Source organism: Micrasema longulum, unplaced genomic scaffold (assembly GCF_059751315.1).
Source record: "Micrasema longulum isolate JH-2025_06_02 unplaced genomic scaffold, ASM5975131v1 h1tg001860l, whole genome shotgun sequence".
Taxonomy (NCBI): domain Eukaryota; kingdom Metazoa; phylum Arthropoda; class Insecta; order Trichoptera; family Brachycentridae; genus Micrasema; species Micrasema longulum.
The window spans coordinates 328,619-344,311 of NW_028279034.1; the positions used below are offsets into that span (position 1 = coordinate 328,619).

The 15,693-nt window shown below is 29.6% G+C and overlaps 1 protein-coding gene and 1 long non-coding RNA gene across 2 annotated transcripts in view; both read right to left on the reverse strand.

Moving 5' to 3' along the window:
* LOC148273713 (fat-like cadherin-related tumor suppressor homolog) overlaps positions 1 to 11,635 on the reverse strand; it is a 130,540-nt gene extending 118,905 nt beyond the window's left edge. Inside the window, exon 1 of the mRNA XM_088238321.1 lies at positions 11,227 to 11,635. The gene's annotated coding sequence lies outside the window, so the exon portion shown is untranslated. The remainder of the gene's footprint in view (positions 1 to 11,226) is intronic.
* Positions 11,636 to 14,733: 3,098 nt separating this feature from the next.
* Positions 14,734 to 15,411, reverse strand: LOC148273714 (uncharacterized). The gene is made up of 2 exons (XR_015824497.1): positions 15,158 to 15,411; positions 14,734 to 15,071 (listed from the first exon to the last, which is right to left on the reverse strand). It is a non-coding gene; the product is annotated as an uncharacterized LOC148273714 (long non-coding RNA).
* Positions 15,412 to 15,693: the final 282 nt, after the last annotated feature.

Here is a 15,693-nt window from a genome sequence, read left to right on the forward strand (position 1 = left end):
TTAATATTTATGATAATTTTGAATTAACTAACACATATCAACAAAAAAAACACACCTAAAGCATGTTCTTGAATATACGTGTATAAACATAACTATAGATGTGTTAAAAATACATTTTTATCAATTCAAACCAAATATTGGCATGGACGTCCATACTTTTCAAACATTCACTCTACAAACCCTCCTTTAAATATGTTTGGAAAAGGTTTTATGTATTTTTGTTATTCTACGCATCTTGCAAACATCACTTATAATAGTGATAACCATGTAGTCTTCTCACACTCCACTAGAACCCTCTGCTTTGTATACAGGCTAAATATCAGCCCCTTACAATCGACAAGGGTATGACTTAGCTCTATACACTAGTTGAAAAGCCCATGTAGCCATTTTATAACAATTTCAACATACTTTAATGAACTCTGCTGTAGAATTATTACAATCACCTTCCGTGTTTCCACCTTTCATTTACCTTAATTCTTAATGTCTTCTACAATGAAGCGATATTGTATTGTTATCAACATACACCATTAATTCAGTGTTATTTATAGACTGTTCTTGGCTGTCCTTTCTATTTCTTCGTCTTCCATTGGTTAACGTAATTTTTAAATTATCGTTATGTTTTTTACTGATATATTGTAAATGCCGGAGTGTTGTATTTTGATTATATAAATGAATTTTGTTTTCATACTTTTTTTAAAAATTTGATGTCGTTAGTTTTACCGAATCTATTTAAGGTTTGTATATATCCATTTTGTATTTTTAATTTATTTTTTATTTCAGTAAAATGGGTACATAGTGCAGAGCTAATTTTACCATATAAACATAAATATATACACAAAACAAAATTTTATATTTGAAGAACTTATGGTGGTCTTAGCATATTCCGCCATCGCTCAAATAACAGTGAATGGATCCACCCTGCAGTGGCTTGGAAAAGCGCGTTATTAGAGCTTTTCAGGCGTTCCCATAGGCTCCAGGCTCTTTGGCAAAGTAGGGCAGCGAAGGTGTTAACCCGTCCAGCTGTAAATATTTCGGAGGCACTGCAGTACCTAGACAGTCCGAATAATTGCCTGTATTTACATTATTATATTTACATACATTTTTTTGGGAAAACTCATTATTTTTCTAATTGTTAAAGCTCTTTTTATTGAAGTTATAAATTTCGTACTTTTTGCATATATCATGTTGTTAACGAAAAGCGGACTGTAGCGAAAAAATCCATTCCATTCAGTTTTGTTAAAGGTTGGCAATGTTTGAAGAAAGAAAAAGTACATATAAATGGATCTACTTTTGATACGACGAGGATGTTCTTCAATTTTCGACACTCGATGATGAAATTCATAATGAATTACGTAATTATTTATGATAACTTTTACAACGACGCGAGACAAATTCAAGAATTTTTATGCAATCTTATGTAATGCAAAAATATTATTTGTACTATTATTCCCCATTCAAATGTTCTATTTTTGTATTACTTCTACCTTTTTTGTAAAGTTGGTACCATAAAGATGGTTAAAGGGAAAGATAGGAAAGAAAAGTGGAATAATATCGATAAACACCAGGAATAATATCAATAAATGCTGTGTTATACTAAACACATGTATCTAAGGCACTTATTGTATTTTTTTAAATTGTAGAACACAAATTATAGCGCGTATTAAGAAACAAAATAAATAAACTACAAATGTAAGAATGGATGAAAATTCGCAAAAACATACTAACGTCATAAGTGTACCCATATAAAATTGGTCATACTCAATTAAAATGTTATGTATTGTTATAGCGTTTACTTTATGGAATAACATTGAAAATATAAAATCCAATGCCACACATGAGTTAAACAACAATAGGAACACAAGTTTCGAGTATTTAAAATTAACCATCAACAGGTCTAAAAACTCGTGTGTAGCGTAAAAACACTAAGTGTTTCAAAATCTATATTTGAAGCACTAACGTTGTGGTTATTCATTATAATAAAATTAATATGAAAATTAACAACAAAATTTAGTTATAACTGTAAAAATAAAATTTATTAACCAAGAAAACTTTGATAAAAAAGCTTGTGTAGCTTTGAAACCAGTCGGTAGAAAAAAAAAATAAGTGGTCAAAAAAAAATTGTTTTATATTAATTGGTGTTTCAAAAGTGTCTTATCATTTTTTATTTTTTTTGTTATTATTATAATTATTATAATTCTTAGTAATTATTACAATTAATATTCAAACCAAAAAGAGACTAATGAAGGCTTTGGTTTTCTTAGTGTTCATGTATGGTGTGCAGTGTTGGACACTGAGGGAATCTGAAAAGAAAAGAATCGAAGCTTTCGAAATGTGGTATTGACGGCGAATGCTGCGAATTCCATGGACGGCCAGAGCTACAAATATATCTATACTCCAGGAACTGGACACAGAAGAAAGACTTACATCCATGTGCGAGAAAAGAATCCTGCAGTTCTTTGGGTATATTTCCAGGGGGAACTCTGATAGTTTGGAGAAAACTATTTTACTGGGAAGTGTCGAAGGGACAAAATCTCGTGGACGTCAACCGACAAGATGGAGTGGCACGGTCACTGAATTATCATAATCGTCATTACCGAATGCGTATAGAAGAGCACAAGACCGTTCTAAACACCCAAATAATATCATAAATAAGCTTCATGACGTCTTAAGGTTAAAATAAAAATAAAAACTTTAAAATTACAAAAAAACATCTTTATGTAAAAAATATTGAGTTTTGATAAGTTGGATGTTCCGGTTTTCTGCGTTGACTGTTTTTCCATGTTGTTTTGGTCATCTGTGCAGTGACGTCCTAATTATCTATAGTTTTAAAACCGACAGTTACGTCAGAATTTGATTCGACTTCAAAATTGACATATTTTGCATTCGTATTCGATGTACCTACCCAAAAATAAAGAAAGAGGTTTATTTTATACAATACTGTTATGGTATGACGTTCTTAACCGATTACAATCGGTTAATGACGTCATACCTTCGTGGCTTTAAGCCCGTATTACAATGAGAAGTTAAGATTTATCTTCAATTTTATATATGTATTTATTCATTTATATAGATACGTTTTTTAAGAACCAAGTCATAGTTTTATATATTTAGGGAGATCCTTAAGCTTACCATCCACCCGCAGCTGTTGTAGAGTCCTGAAGACTCACTTTTAGCTGCGCATAGAGGAAAGATATTATAAATATTTATAAAGAATACAAACTCCATGCAGATTAAAGAGGGGGAAGGAGGATGTAAACAAGGTTATAAACAATTTATAAAGAATAACAACAAATACTAAGCCTAATTACGGGTTTTACATAAGAACAAATATTAAAAAAAAACAAAATGTACAATTCGATAGGGGTGAGAGGAAGTGTAAAGGAAAAATAGGGAAGGAAGAGAAGAAGAAGAAATAGTAAGTAAATATAAAACGATGAAAAAAAAAAGTGTAAATAAATGTACACATACAAAATACATATATATACATATACACACACATACATACATATATATCTTTATATAAACATACATACACACATAAACATGTGAAGTAAAATAAAATTTTCTGGATGGAAAATAGAGTTTACATATAATTTATTTTTCTCCAAACATGTTCAATTACAAGTAACCGGTGAAAATACTTTAAATTTCCATAAGAATATACACATTTTTGTAAATAAATACCGATTATATTTTATACCGTCTCGACATGTATGGATGAAGATAGCGTTTGTAATCGTGGCCCTGGATGTCAACAGCTTGCGCAACTCTATCGTAAAATCAATATATGTAAATAACTTATCTTATTTTTCAAAATTTTTATTCTCTTAACTACGAATTCGCGTAAGCAAAGACGGCGTAAGTCGAGAACCCACTGTAATATTAGTAGACCCACGGTAGACCTTTTTATTTCCTGTAATTATTTTCATGACTAAAAATTGTGTTGCTTTTAATTGAAAAAAATCTCTTATTGTTTTTATGTATATTTCATTTTTACTTTTTATGTTTATTCATTTACATATGTTTTTTTTTCTTTTTATTACTAGTATTTTAACCGTATCTTATTTTTAAAAAAAAATTATAAATGGTATATTCTGTAATTTATTTTTGTTCTTCAATTTTTATTGTTATCGGTATGTTATCCAATTTATATTTTTGTTTAATTTCTTAATTACTCATTTAATATATTATAATGTGTATTTGTGGTTCAATTTTTATTATTATCGGTATGTTTTATAATTTATAATAATTTTGTCTCATTTATTTACTATTAATGGCATATTTTCTAATCTATTTTTATGATTCAATTTTTATTATCATTACTTGCATGTTTTCTAATTTATATTTATATTGATTTTTTCTAATGTTATTATTATTCTTTGAATTTATTAAGCATCATTTAATGATGTTAAAAATAAAAAAAACACATGAAAAAAAATAAGGTCCTTCCTAAACACAGGAATTTCCTAGCTAGTCGGGACCTGAAACAAATAAACTCTGTACATTTTAAAACTGTGAAATACTAAATAAATAAATAAAATAAATAAATAAATATATGTACGTATTTGTGGCAAGCTCGGGCAGGTCGACCGTCATTTTACGACAATTTTAATAAGCAGCAGAAATGCGAAATTTCATATTTCAAGGCATTCCACTATAAAAAATACATGAGCCTAAGAAAAGCGCTAGAACCCAACTGATTTATTGCCTCCAAGAACGAAATATTACGCAGGTTCCCACCTTTTCTCTGTATTGAATATTTGAATAAGTAACACTTCTTGCGCTGCTTGGAAATAAAATGCAATGGAATCTAATCCGAATCCATAAGGTTTTTAATATTCATATATGAATATTTAGCACAGCAAAGTCGCTTTATTTGACATCGCAAATTTATAAACTACAATGCCTCACTTGTAGTGTAGAAATTAGCGATCAGCTCTAACAGGTATTTACATGTGGTTCAGGTTTAATTTCTAGTAAGATAAAAGGTAAACACAGAACCCCGATCATCATGAAATACCTGTATTTTTGCATCTATTTGGTTTCCTTTTCATTATCAAGAGTGCAAAAAAGTCGCAGTTTAAAAAAACAATTCAATTAAATGACCGTTGGCATGGTAGACAATGAAAATGTTTTGATTATTTCACGATAAATAAATTATTTTTGAACAACATAATGTACACATATTATTGAATCGGGTTATGGCCCCGTGACTAGTGTTGCAGACTCACGGATCAGAGGTCTGAAGTTCGAACCCCACTCTACTTCAACTTAATTACCAATATCTAATAGTGTATTAGTCATTTACAACTCGTTGGAAATGGCCCCAAAAATCAAAATATTTAAGAAAACAGAGCGCAAATATTTCCTTTTAAAAAAATATGTTAACGTATATATATGTTTGAATAATTTATATAGCGCCATTTTTGTGAAAATCACCTCAAGGGCGCTGTACAATAAGTAAATATCTTAGCACGTCTTGCAGCTACAGAGCGCATGGACGGTTGGAATTCTAGTTCTTCGTCTCCAATTATGATATATAGGAGCTAGATTACAGCACGTCTTGCAGCTACAGAGCGCATGTATAGTAAGAAATCTACCCCATATATACATTTGAAAAAAATTTATTTGACAGTAAATTTGAGAGTGATATTTTAAAAACGAAATAAAAAACAAGTTTATAAAAATAGATGTAAGATAACGACAAGTTTTGCAGCTACTGCGCGCATGGACGGCTGAAATTCTAGACCCCATTTACTAAATTTAGATATTTGATAGTTGATAACATTTACATAATATGATTTATATATGATAACTATCATCACAAAAAGTCTTGCAGCTACAAAGCGCATCGACAAGTGGAATTTCAGCAACATAAGATTGATTTTAAAAGTTTACAATAAAAATTAAAAACACAATAATAATACATCGAGCCTATGCTGAATTTTTTAACTAGTAAGTATGGCAATTAAGTGAACATGTAACAGCACAAAAAGTAAACGATAACAAAACTAAACAATGATAGCATTCCTTAACTTATTATTAAAATGATGGACGATTCCGAACTCGAAGAGTCCCTGTTTTAGGTATAAAGTCTACAAGGTCTGTAATCAACACAGATCTATAAAGTACGTCATATAAACTAAAAAATCAAGCCTGGCTTTTTAAAAATGTAAATATAAAATTAAGTATGCATATTAATTATAGATTATAAAGGTGGTCGAAAGAATTTAAATTCTTAGATTTTCACGGTCGTTCAGATGCATAATAAGTTTTTCTATGTCATTAGGCTTAATGTTGTTTATACTATTTACCGACGTTTCGGATAGCATTACAACACCCATCATTAAGGTAGATGTTATTTGTGAAACGTGTCCCAGTCATTGCTATAAACAGCTTGTTAATTTAAAATCTGTAGCGCTTCCCAGTCCACGATTTTATGTGATTTCTTTATAATTGGGTAACGGTATGATTTTAAACGCATCCCATCATCGCCTTTTATATTTCAGAATGTTTGTAGATCTCGATTGCCTCTTTTACCAATCGAATTTAGTGAATTTTTGGTATCCCTAAGATTCTCTGCTCGAAGGAAAACTTACACCAAGTGATAAAGAAATCGCATAAAAACTTAGACTGTGAATTGCCACAGATTTCAGATTGACGTGCTGCTGTAGACAGCAACGAATGCGACACGATACAAATCCCCAGTACTTACACATCTATTTTACAAATAACAGCAACCCTGATGATGGACGCTGTAATGCGATCCAAAACATAGGTAAATATTACGAACCACACACGGCAAATAACCCAGAAAAACTTATTGTGTGGTCGAACCAAGGTATTGGCCAATTTGATGATATGTCTCTAATTCGATCAATGCAAGGGGACGTAAAAAAGTCATTAGACGCAAATATAGTATTGAATTTTGTATAAACGTAAAGCGTTGAATCACCGTCCGATATTTTTTTACTCAGCATGACAAAATGCTAGAAATGCTTTAATAAAATTAAATGAAAGGTGATTTGTCCGAAATCAAAAACACGTGTTTTACAAATTGAAACCAAATATATTTTATACTTTTAATCCATCTAATTGTTTATTGTTACAAAAGTCAAATCAATTCAACAGGGTTACTGAGAATTGATTTCAGTTTATCAATTTATTGAATTGATATATTAGAAATTGTCCATTCTTAATATTGCATGTCTCCTTGATTGCATTTTAAATTCCGAATAATTTTCGTTGTGTCAAACACTGAAGGAGGATATTTTGCAGTTATCATCAGCAAAATTTGAGATTAAGTCATGCAGCTTTTTTAAGTCAAACAACACACAGAAATTGAGAAAATTCACTACCAAAATGATGAGAACTTTTCTGAGACGGTTCAAAAATGTCGCACATTTTTTAGTCATCATAAAGCAGGTGGTTATCTTCGTACAGGTCGATCGCTTGAAAACATTGAGGCAGTTAGAGAAAGTGTACATCAACTCCCATCCATCTCATTTTTTCATCGTTGTTAACTATCAAACGCCTCAAGACTAAAGACCTACACATGCACACTTACAAAATTCAATATCTGATGCCAACAGTCTATGCACAGCGATGAATATTTGTCAATCAGATAATAGAGCATTAACAAGTCGATGCTGATTTTTTTTCGAAAAATTATCTTTAGCAATGAGGCCCACTTCTAATTTGATAGGTACGCTAATAAACAGAACTGTCGAATTTGGGGGACAAAAAATCCAAGAGTGATCCATCAGCAGCCTATGCACCCACCGCGTAGGACCGTGTAATGTGAATTTTACACTGGCGGAATCGTTGGCCCGTATTCTTTTAAGAATGCGACCAGCAATGCAATTACTGTCAATGGTCTTCGTTATGGCGACATGTTAACTTACTTCTTGTGCTTTTGCGTTGAATAAAATTGATGCTGATGACATTTGGTTTCAACAAAATTGTGCAACCTGACATACTGCGACAGAAACAATGCAGTTATTGCATACGAAATTTCCAGGACACGTTATCTCGCAGCAAAGAGAGGTTAACTGGCCATCAAGACCGTGTGATCTGATACCTATGGACTATTTTCTTTGGGGGTTTCTGAAAAGAAAGTGTATGCAAATAATTCACAGACAATCCCGGAGCTCAGAACGGAAACGTTACGAGACGAGTTATTGACGAAATTCATTTACAATTATATTAAAATATGATCGAAAATTTGGTGAAAAGAGGGAACGTTTGCCAATAAAGCCAAGACAGTCATTTGTCGGATATTGTATTCGCAAGTTACCCTCGTGTTCATATTTTACATTGAAAAGAAAACACTATTAAAATTCAGCAACTGCAGAAGTGTTTAAAAAATAAATTCAAGTAGGTTTTGAGAAACAATTAATTAACAGTGAGGTTCCAAGCGTTAGCAAATATCTCAATTATTAAAAAAACAAGTTGAATTTAAAAACATCAAAAATCATATCAAACCTAAAGTTGAAGTTTTTTTATCAACGAAATTATTTTGTTTTTTTTAATTAACAGTAGGTACTTAAATATAAAATACGTAAATTAATTTGAAATGGAATGGAAATATTAGGATTTAAAAATATTCACAACTCATAATTACCCTTGTATATACTCTAAGTAATTACCTTAGTGATTTTTCCATAAGTGACAAAAAAGTATAAATGTCTAATTTTTAATCATATTGTTGTTTCGGACAGGCTTTCTCTGTTTTTGAATTTTTTTTAGCTGATTTCGTCACCTAATTTTCCGTATTCTATTCAAATGTTTTGTTGTTGAAATTGCGATGGATAGACATCCATAATTTAAAATCGTCTCAATTACAACTCAAATCTGAACATCAACTGTTTAATTTTACTAAAAATTAGAAGGTAAAAGTAATGACCCAAAATCCCAGAAACTAGATCGCAGTACATAGAATTAAGAATTCACAGTATTAAAATAGGACATTACAAATATAACTATTAGTGATAAAAAATCGCATATAGAAACCTATATAATCCAAAGTTTTAACAATTATTTAAAAAAAAAATTCACAAAGTTTTTTGACGAATTGACAACTGGGTGTACTACTAATTACTACGTATCTAAAACAGAAAATAAAACGTTTTAAAAATAATTATTATAAAGCGACCTCTTTGATGCTACACCCAATACTATGGCAACACCACGTTTTTTTTAAAAATTAAAAGTAATTTGTTGATAGTTTATATTAATACATAATTTTAAAAAGAATTTCTTAAAAATATAAAGCTGTATTTATAAACAAATCTTGGGTAATAACTAATTAAATAAAACATACATTTGCATTTTGTGGGAATAGGGAATCAATTCAAATTGGAACTTATGTAGATGTTTTTAAAGATTTCGTAAGGTCGGGCGTGGCTAAGTGGTTAGCGCATACACGTCTAATATTTAGAGTATACAAGCGGCCGGTTATGATTAATTAGTTTGTAAGTGGCCGGATATATGTAATTAGTGTGTAACTAACTTTTTTTACATTATGATTTGTTTTTTTTTTTATTAGGTTTATTTATTGTTAAGTAATTATTTGCATTCACAATTAGTTTTTCAATGTTACACAGATTTTTCTCATAATATGGTTTTTAGTGTTTTGAACGTCAGCAATATTTTTAAAGGCATTTTTTATTGTTATTTGTTTAATTAATAAACATAGGTAAAATGGCGAATGATACACATGGTGTAAATTGTCTAATTTAAGCAGCCAACAACGGGTCATAAGCCCTGTAAATGCCTAGACTTTCATATTTCCTTCTCTGAAATGTTTTAAATTTTTTCTCTATCTCTGTTTTAAATTTTATAATAATTAATTAATGCATTTCTAATTTTGTCGGGATAGTGATTTTAGTGGATGAAGAATACATTTCTATGTGTGAAACATAATCAGAATTCCGGACGAATGTTTTCGACTGTATGGCAATTTGAAAAAAAATATTTTTATTATTTTTACAAATATTTTTTACAAACATGATTTTTTCCATATTGTAAAGGTATTCATAATTTTGTACATATTGTTTTTCTATTTTTTATCAGTTTATAAAATCGACGTACTTTGTTTTTCTACAAACGAAAATTATCAATTTTTTTATCATCAATATTTTGGGTACAAATTACAATCAATAGACAGAAATTTTATTAAATGTGTAAAAGAGCAGTAACAGTTATTTATTAATTATGGTGTATTTTAAACTGTTGCCATTGCTAAAAATAATCCATTTATGGCAACCGAGGGAGCAGTTTGATAATTAAAAAATGTTCTCCCTGAAGCATTTTTACTTATTGAAATGGATGTCCTAATTTTTGAAATTAAAATGAGTAAAATTTGACTACAAGAAAACAAATAAAACGAGAAAAAATATTTTACAAAAACTTCATAAACATCGAAATGAATATTCTTTCGAACGCCAGTTTGGTGTTTTTTGTTTCAAACGAATAATGCTAAAGGTCCATTTTTGTATAATTTCTTCCAGTACAACATTTATTCAATGACAAAACTTTATCTTATTGTTGTATTTTCTTCGCATGTGATGTTAAATTAACTTGAAGAAAAATCATATGAAGAATTTTTTTTTTATCAAAGATAATGTCAAATTTATAATTCGTACATTATTCCCTAACCTCCATTCATATATTAATTTATAGACGCGTCCTATAGAGTAACATGTTTTAAAAACTGATGACACGAAAACGTACCCATAGTTACTGAGTTTGTTTATTTGTAACATGAATGCATTCAATGATCATGCATATGCTACTAAAGATGAAAGAGAAATTTACTTTTAGCGAGTAAAAAAGTTTGTATTTTAACGTAAACGATCAATATTTGTTATCCAACTACTAAAAATGTAAACTATTAAAAACTGCAGAATTATTTGCCATCACTTTAACTTTTACTTCATAAATTGAATACAATCTTCCTATACAAAATCAAAGCAATTTATGTCACTCAGTAGCGATACAAATAAGGGACTTCAATATTCATAATTCTTCACACAAAAAAATAACTACGGGTGCTGACTATGAAAAACATATCTAATGAATAATAATTATAGGGTGCTGTCGGTGAACCATTATGTGTTTTATGCACCACATGTGTGAGATTATGTAAGGACATTAAAATATATGGTAAATATTTTCATCGCGTAAATTGTTTTAAATTAATGAAAAAAAATAAATTATAAATACCTTTGCATGAATTCCAGAAAATTTTAGAAGGCTTTCCTGGCAGAAAAATCATACATTTCAGTTCACATTTTCTTCACATCACTTTATAAACCTTTACTTAAGCGTATAAACTAATAAAAATGTCAAATAACTAAATATTTTAATATTAATCCATTTGTCATGATATAATAATTTATTGTTTCAAGATACACATGATTTTAATTATGTTCGTAATCTCACAAGTTTTCAGTTAATTCTTTTTGTTTTGGTTTTTAATAACACAAATAACTTGTCACTAAAACACAGTTTTAATTGTACGTTTGAATCACGAGAATTGAAAAAGTTGTTGCGAAGGCTTTACGAATTTCATATGTACTACCGCCCGTAGTCCACTGATAACGTCCGCATTGAACGAGGATCGCGTTCGACTAACGAAAGCCTTCCCGGCAGCGCCGGAGCCTGACAAGTAGACCTTATACAGCGAGTAAAGGCTAAACATACCCCTACTTTTTCTTAACCGCGCACCGCATAAAAATACCCGGAAGTTTTAGGTCATATTCAGCTACAAAAACTAATATTACATTTACTGTTTATCCGTACTTCATCATATGAACACTGTTACCTGCTAAAAAAATTCTCTGTTTACTGAATTATGTTTTATAGCTTGAAATATGTTTATTGATTTTAAAATCGGGTTGTGGTCTTGTGGCTAGTGTCTCGGACTCACGGACCAAAGGTCCGTGGTTCGAATCCCACTGTATCCCAACTCGATTCCAATTTCTAATAGTGAGTTATTTACAACTCGTTGAAAATGGCCCTCAAAATTAAATATTTGAGTAAATCATAAGAGCGCAAATATTAGTTTTAAAAAAAAATAAATAATAAAAATGTTGCTAACGTATTCGATATTTTGTTGTTTTTTTTTAGAATTTAATTTAGTACTTACTGTTATTTGGTCATCTTATTTATTGCTTTAATTTTTTACTTTTTAAATCACATCTCAAATATCATTTCAATTACGTCATGATTCTTGATGATTCTTATCTTGTATATTGAATGATTATTTTGTGTATTTGATTATGCCCGTAACTAATTTTGTATAATTGATATTTTACGATCAGGCAACAGTCGGCTATCGCCAGGTTTTGCCGACTGTTACATGTTAATTATTACAGTTGCTTACAAAGCTTTTAGTTTTACCTTATGGAAATTAAAATATTAGGATAGCAATTTTCCAAATTTTAGCATCCGAAAAAGACCCTGATTTAGCAATAAATACCACAATAATAGGGCTCGAATACCTGTGCGTGAGTATAAGAACAGACGCAATCATTCAATTCTAGAGTATTAATATTAAAGATAGATTATTTAAATATATATATAAATTCATATATATATTTATCCTATTTTTTGAGATTGATATTTTTTATTGTATTATAGTTTTAAACGTTATTATTTATGAATTATTTTTCTGTTTTGTAATTTAATATCACATATTTTAATAATTTAATTTATTGTACTGTGCATTTTCGTCTTGTTAATAAATTATTATGGCGGACTACATAGAAGACCTTAAAAGCCATAATTCGTGCATGAATTCGTAAAAAAACGTAGTTTTTAATGAAAAAATTAATGATTAAGATAAAATTACTTATTCAAAATTAACAATTAAATTATCAATAAAACATCTTGGTTTGGATTCAATTTTCTTTAATTTGACGAACGAGCGCTTTCGCCTAAGAAGGCACCTGCTAAAAATTGTATTTTCCATCATGTATCTTCTATATTTTCTTTTCTTACCTTTTAAATAATAAGAAATGAAAAAAAAATGGCTTTATCCTAATTTCGGTCAAAAACTTTCTTAAAAACGAATTATTTTTAAACCTATTGTACTTATAATTTTACATTTTTTTGCATTTTTTTACATTTTTTGCACCACAACAGGCCAGGAGACCTAATTACGGTGGTGAATTACATCACAGAGCACCCAGGCTTGAGAAAAATCACATTTTTAATTTTTGTGTTCTCACCGGGAATCGAAGCCGGAACCTTCCGTGCGTGAGTCAAGCGTCTTGACCACTACACCCAGAGGCCCTTAGAAATATTTTCCCCTTTTTGTATGTCCCTTAAAAATATATGTATGTGATGCCTTTTGATATATCTAAACCTTGTTACAAATATTGTAAATGTTTAAAATGTTATTAAAAATTAACCAGTCCTAAAGATGCCTTCTTAGGTGAAAGCGCTCGTCAGTCAAATTAAATATAAGTGAAATTTAACCTAGAAGTTTTATTGAAAATTTAATTTTTAATTTTATCTAAATATTAACATATTGCAGAGATAATAAACATTTTGGAGAATGAAATATAGAAGTCCAGGCATCTACAGCATCTAAATAATATATTTAATGAATTATGGACTTATATCAAGAAATATCTACAAAAAACATCAATATAAATAATTAAATATTCTTTTTTTTCTCAATCGTGCATCGGGTAAAAAAAAACTTAGAAGCTTTATATATCTGAATATGAATTAAGGCATGAAAACATTTTTTAAATGACGTAATATTTGTTAGTAGTGTTTAAATCATCAACTTTGTGGTCAAACATTTTAATTCATGTTAGTAAATATTTGTATTTAACCACTTACCGACTTTTAATGTCTACTGGTTTCGAGACGTCTCCGTCTCTTTGTGATGCATCTGATGTGATGATCTTAGGAATGCATTGTGTTTTTATTTTATAATTAGAGGTGTTCAAATGTAAATGTGTCATTTTAACTACTTTTTATACTGAAAGATTCCTTTACAATGTCAAATCCTTATTTTGTAATACGTCATAATTAAATTCAGTTTTGAATAATTCATTTAACCCTTTTAAATCTAAATTTATTCTCGTGGACGTAAAACAAAATAAATTATATTCTGAATGTACTGAAGGATTTATTTGAATTTGTCCCGTATTATTTATGCTTGAAAATATTTTGTACTTTACGAATTATTTAACGGTTATTTTTTTTATTAAAAAAAACACTGCTTCTTAAACTCGATTCATGTAATATGTATTATTTTACAATAAATGTTTGATTAATCGAATTTGTTTAATTCTAGTAAAAGTGATTTAAAACTTGCCCTTAAATATTTTTTAAAAGGACGACGAAAATTTGCTTCAAAACAAACGAACCAGTCACAAGCCAGATGCCAAACTTCAAAACAATTTTTTTCGTAAAATAAATATCATCTACCAGCATAAGCAAAAAAAAAGAGACGTATTTCTAGCATTTAAAAACACGTCGTTTCTTAATGTCGGTAGGTACTGGTAAATAAATCATGAATTTCGTGTATATTTGAACAGCCTAGCCGGGTCAAAAGGGCTTTGTTTAAGTAACTTCATATATTTTTAATTAAGGTAGCAAAATACGGACTCCTAATTTTTTTAAATAAGAGACAAACTGATTCTTGTGTACTATGTACCTTCGCGTGACATTATATCCACATTAGAGTTAAAATAAAGAAATTACGCCATAGTCAAAAATATGAAAAGATTTTATTTAAAGTTGTTTAAAAAAACATAATATTATGTTCACAAATATATTATACACAAATTCGAATTATTTTTAGGAAAATCAACGCATAATAAAATATATATTCACTATACACAAACTTTCTACATGAAACGATGGCAATGATACTGTGATTAAACTACTTTTTACCTCTTTTTACTCTGCGTTTACGATTTGGTTTCATTTTAAATTGTTTTTGTTGCGAACGACTCCGAATATGATTACGTACATTTACTTTTGGATTCCTTTGTAGCAACTTTTTTATATTTTTATGTGGGGCAAACGGTATATTATATGGGTTCCTGGAATTTTTTCTATTTTTTTGAAATTGTACTAAAGAATAAAGTTTACTGTTACTGTGTTGACGGTGCAAATCTTGTCTATTTACATTACTTCTCACTACAGAAAAATGATCACTTATGTCCAATTCGTCACTATGCCGTTGCGAGTCCTGATATTGCCTTTGAGTTTCCTTTTTGAGTATATTCCATCTATTTCCTTTCGACATAATGCATTTTTACAAAACTTTTAGAGAAATATATGATCATTAAAACCTTTTTTATATAATTAAATGATAGCGCAAGATGTCGTTCTGTCAAAATTTTATTTCAGAATAAACAAAACACAAGACATTATGCATCAGTGACACGATAGAAGTTCTTTTTATAAATTATTATTATTTAAATGAAATATTAGGCGCAAAGCATAGAATTAAGAATAGTCCAGAAACCGCATTCGCGCATCAAAAAGAAGGCAACTAAACTACTTTTAAACGAGTAGTTTTACGTCTTGACCCATTAATTTCTTAGTAGACGTGGCTCAGTACGTAACTCCCGATTTTGATACAATTATACCGTGCTGTGTCGTTTTAAAGTGTAGAAATGCTGCTAAGATCAAAAAGAGATAGTATGGGATCATATTCCA